General features: G+C 39.6%; 1 pseudogene; it reads right to left on the bottom strand.

Moving 5' to 3' along the window:
• Positions 1 to 1,659: 1,659 nt before the first annotated feature.
• Positions 1,660 to 3,907, bottom strand: LOC113178138 (melanoma inhibitory activity protein 2 pseudogene; annotated as a pseudogene).
• Between the last annotated feature and the right edge of the window lie 1,570 nt (positions 3,908 to 5,477).

The following is a 5,477-nucleotide window of genomic DNA, read 5'->3' as shown; positions in this document are numbered from 1 at the left end:
ACCCTGATCCTTCAGTCAGCCCACATCCTGGTGACTCTCCAAGATGTGCACCATGAGAGGCTCCAATCTGTCACTACTTGGGGCTTTGTGCCAAGGCACCATGGGAAGACACTTATTGTCTGTCACACCAGTCCAGCTCTCTCTTTTAAATATATAAATATCCATCTGGCACCTGAGGGTGCATTGCACAAAGTTGGTAACAATGCTCTCCCTGTTGGGTTGGTGGAATGAAGTAGCAGGTGAGGAGTAACAAAGATCAGCCTCTGGGGGTGGAGGGAATTGCTGGCCAACTTCTTGGCCCACAGGACCCCTTGGTAATTATCTGCACTGCCTATACTGGGGTGGGCTGGTTATTGGCAGAAAATAAGAACATGGGGGTGGAGGGGTTTCTAAAATTCTGAGCAGACCAATAGAGAGTAAGAAAATAGTTAGTAATCAAAAATTTCTCAACAAATACAATCTTAGGACCAAAGGACTCCAATGGTAACTACAGATATGTTCATAAAAATTAACATGGTACTTCTCAAATGCTTTCCAAGAATCACAGAGGCAACTCTTACAGATTGTTTTTTATGAGGTCACACCTCGGTTGAAAACACATTTGACCTATCAGGTAATGTGATAAGCCACATTAACAATGAGGGTGAACCTCACACAATTGCCTCCAAAAAGGCAGGAAATATATTTGACAAAAAATGAACACATTTCATGAAAATAAAACAAAACTCTTAGCAAAATATATATTGCTGGGCGAGGTGACACATGCCTTTAATCCCAGTGGCTCAGGAGGCTGAGGCAAGAGGATTGCAAGTTCAAACACAGCCTCAATAAAAGTGAGACCTGTCTCTAAATAAAACACAAAATAGGGCTGGGGAGATGGCTCAGTGGTTGAATGCCCCTAAGGTCAATCTCTGGTACCCCTCCCCACAAAATAATATGTATAGAAGGAATTTACCTGAATATAATGAGACTTTCAGAGGAAAATTCCAAGCAAACACACTTACTTGTGGAGAACAAAGTTTTTCCCTAAGTTCCAGAACAAGGCAAGAATACCTGTTCTCAATACCCACACTTACCAGTCAAGGAGATTAGTAAGAGAAAACAAAAAAAGACAACCAAATTGGATAGAAAGAACTAAAGCAGTCTCTCTTGACAAATGACATATTCTTATGTATAGAAGATCCTAAATGTGCAATTCAAAAAATTTGTTATGACTAATAAATTTATTAAAGTTGGATAGCAGAATTTTATTATCATTATCAGTGCCACACAAGACTTTAAATCAATTAAAATATTTCATTAAGGATAAAGTTACTTTCACATTTGCTACAATGACAGTAAATATGTTTCTGTGTATAAAGTGACAGTCTTTGGGATTTAAAATATTCCCCAACTGCAAGATTACATATTTAAAACTCTGTTTGTTGCTCATATAATAGTGGATTACTCAAATTAAATGTTATACTCTCTCGGATAAGATAAAATGGAAATAATTCACTCATAAGATTCATAAACCATCTTTATTTATAAAATTCTATCCTAAGAATTATAATTTCATTAAGCTTCAATTGGAGCAAAAGTCTAATCACTTAAGTAAAAGCACTTACATGAACTAAAAATGAGAGCTACATTATTTTTGAAGGCAGATAAAAAGTATTGTCAGGTTCCTTGTTGTGCTTCTTGATGTTCAGTAGCAGACTCTTTGAAGGTGGAATCAACCCTGAAGGGAACTTACTTCTACTTTCAGAATGCAGGGGAGGGAGGAAATCCAGCCCTTTGGGGGAGATAATGAGGAAGACACCATGTTCCCATTGAGAATGGAAGGGGGTGGTGGGCCTGGTGGAAAATATTCTTGAGATGCTCCATACATGTTTCCTGGAGGAGGTGGAAGAAAAAAAGTTCTTCTCTTGAACTGACTCCTTTGATCCACTGGAAACAACGGACCTCTGATTGGAGGGAAAGGTAAGAAAGCAAATCCAGAGCCAGTTGCTTGGTTTTCAGCACAGAGAGATGAATCAGTTACATTGGAATCACCAAGATCAATTTTGGTATCATTTCTATTGGTTTTAATTTCTGAAGATGAGGCCCATCCAATTTATCCAAAGGCAGCATAGTGGTACTTCTGAGTTCTGCTGATCTGGATGGTCTACGACCACAATTAGAATAATGTTCATCTTGCCTTTGTAGAGGAAGATGTAGATCAGAATATGGTTGGCCTGGTGGAAGGATCATTATCCTGTTCTCATGGAGGTGCCAGGGACCAGAAGGTGTTGTCTGCTTTCACTTAGCCTATCACAGCTTGATTCTCTTCTTGCACCACTGGTCAGATTATCCAGAGGATTCTCTGGGCCCCTTGGGCCTCTTTCTCCTCCCATTGGCACCAAAGGTGAGAGTATGAGTGGACTCTTCTTTTCCAAATGAGAAGGTCTTATTTCACATGAAAGTAGAACCAATTGTGAGGAACCATTTGGGGAATTCTGTCTGCCAAAGGCTGTATTTGAAATATCAAGCACAGAAGGATCTTTTTCTACAAGTTTAAATTTGAAATCCATTTCAGTTTATTTTTGTCTATTGTGAGCATTTTGTTTCCTTAACTTATTGAGGTATGTTTCAGCACTCTGAGCTGCCAACTCATTATCATGTGCTTTTTTTCTCATAGTAAATAAAGTGCCCCTGATAAGAACAAATGGTTCTTTCCAATTCTTCAAGATCTTTGGTTTGCTTTTTATAAGTTTCCAGTGGTTTAGTTATATGGCTGATCTTTTCTTCCACTTTGAAGCATTTTCCTTCTTACACCACCTGGTAATTTTGGAGTTTCATTACATTTTCTTGATGTACTTGCATTATGACTATAAGTGTACGCTAAAGATTCTGACTCTCACTTTCAAACTGTATTTTCTGCTTGCAAAGATGCTTGTTCTGTCTTAAGATCTTTAATATATTTTATAAGGTCTTCCTTTGTTTTATCTACTTCAAATAATAAAGTAAGAATTTTATTTCTTTCTATTTCTAAGCTTTTAAAAGAGGACTTTAAATAAGCATCATAAACCAGTTCTTTCAAAGCTCCTTTTGGCTGATCTTCTAAGTGAGAACAAATATATGATTCACTTTCCATTTTCAATTCCAAGTTACCACCATCTGTTAGGACTTCTCCAAGCACAGGAGCCCAATCTTTTATCTGCAGCAAGTGTTCAGTCAGAGACATAATATGATTTTCTTTATCTCTTAGAACTTGTTCTGCATGTACTTTAGAATGTTCAAATGTCATTTTCTGCTTATTAAGGCCATTCAATTTCTCTTTTCATACTTCAACTTCTTGTAAAAGCTATTTCTGACTTTCCTGAAGATGGGAATTTTCATTCAAAGCCTCTTTTATTGCTACCATAACTCCTTCTTTATTTATTTGACATATTCTCAAGGTTGTTTTACTTTCAGGTATTTGTGATTTGAGGAATTTTGATTCATCTACTAGGGACTTAATTCTTTTTTTTTATATATCCCCCTATCAATTCATCCTGTTGAGAATGTTTAGTTTTCTCTTCTTGTAGCTCTTTTTCTAGAAAGAGTATTTTATCCTCATGTTTAGATACAGACCTATCCAGGTTTTCATATATTGCCTCCAAGTTTTCTGCTTCTATTCTATACTCTTTCTCCAAAATTGCAACCTTTAAAGATGACTCGAAGCCTTCTTACTATTTTTAACATGGCTAACTTTTTCAAGTAGTTCACACCTTTCTTCAATTCATCCAGAAAGTTTTACAGCAAGTTTTTTTTCTCTTCTAGTGTAACACCTGCTTCTCACAGATTGATAACTTCTCCACAAAAATAAGAGAAGAACAAAAAATCCAATAGCTGTACACATCACCAACTCCCACGGGCAGCCATAAGGATTAGAATGTGTCTCCATGTCTTCAGACAATGCAGACCACAATCCTGCTTACTTCTTCCTCAAGTATGACTGAGGGGCAGCTATTGCTCCCCCATCATAATAAGGCTACTTTAGCTGTTTCCTCCACAACCAAACCATGCCCAGCCATGCCAAAACTGGCTGTGAACACTCAGGCCTTGTTCAGGAGCAAGCCTGCACCAGGCAGTGAAGCAGACCATTGTGAACCAGCATGTAGGGGTGCCTTCAGACATGGGCATTGGGAGCCCTAGTCATGGGCTCCCAGGGGCCTAGCACGACTCATGCTGACTGTCAGAGGTGTCTTGGCCCCTTCCCTATGTTTTGAATCCTGAACCAGTGCAGGTTCAAGCCTGTCACAATCAAGCCATAGAGAAGTCCTCTCCAGGTTACCCACTCATTGGTTTGGTTTAGGAAAGGCCAAGGCAGAACTTATTATGTGCCATTCTATTGAGTCATAATATTAAGTTATTATACATTCATAATCAGCAAATTGGTCATTATAAATATATAGCAAAGAAAAAGATAAGTGATGTGTCCTCTTGGACCACAGTGCTTTCCTTTCAGAATAAATATATATATTCTCAATGATCCAAGAAGACAGTGATATCTACATGCTGCACTTTAGCCACTCAGCATCCTACAGAAGCAAAGAAATTTCCACCCATCTTTGCTCTTTGTTCAATATCAGTGGTAATTCGGGTCAAAAGAACAAATTGCTGCATCTTTGTTTAAGTTAACTTGCCATCACCATCGATCTGCTGTAGGTTGGTCTTCCTCATGTGCTTGATCACAAAGCTCCCGGATGCAGGTTGTTGCAACAGGAGCTGAGATGATGTCCCAACTACTAATGGCCTCATCACCAAAATGGAATCCAGCTACAGAAAACTGTTGACACACACAGCCATGCTATATGTACATGATGCAGAAAAGCTGAAGGGAAGTGGTGATGTGGAATGAGCATGCAAACTTACATCCACAAAGTGAGAAGGGACTCAGTTTTAGTTTTATAATCTCTGTACCAACTTTGATTGAGGAGACAGGCCAGCACAGAGCAAGAGATGCCAGTCACTTCTAATGTAGGGGCTTCTCACACATCATGTCCACCCAGACGCCTGATATAATCAACAACCAAAGCAGGAGGTCAATCAGTAAATCTGTCAAGGGACACCAAGGCCCCCTCTGCCATCATTCCAGGCCTTCCACCCCATTAGTGCATTTACAGTGAGAGCCACAAGTTGTCTTTTGTCCCGACCAGCAGGACACATCAATGTGGACAGCGAACCTAGATCGGGAGGAATGAAGGGACAAGAGACAAGAAGGGTGACAGCAAGACAAAATTTCTGATCAAGCTGCAAACTTTTATTTTTCACACAGGGGTATTTATGGGCTGGGGATGGGGAAGCTCTCTTATCAGCAGTTGCTGGAAGTCTTCACAAGGATGTTTCAGGAAGACAGATGGCTGCAGGATATCTCAGGGAGATGGATGGCTGCAGGGTGTCTCCCAGGCAAGATGTCTCCCAGGGGGCTGTTTCTTGTAACTGTCAGGCTATTCTTTGAAGGAGAACTCCCT

The sequence above is a fragment of the Urocitellus parryii genome, chromosome 1 (genome assembly GCF_045843805.1).
Source record: "Urocitellus parryii isolate mUroPar1 chromosome 1, mUroPar1.hap1, whole genome shotgun sequence".
In the NCBI taxonomy this organism is placed as follows: domain Eukaryota; kingdom Metazoa; phylum Chordata; class Mammalia; order Rodentia; family Sciuridae; genus Urocitellus; species Urocitellus parryii.
Note: the sequence above shows the minus strand (reverse complement) of the source record. Positions and strands in the feature narration are given on the sequence as shown.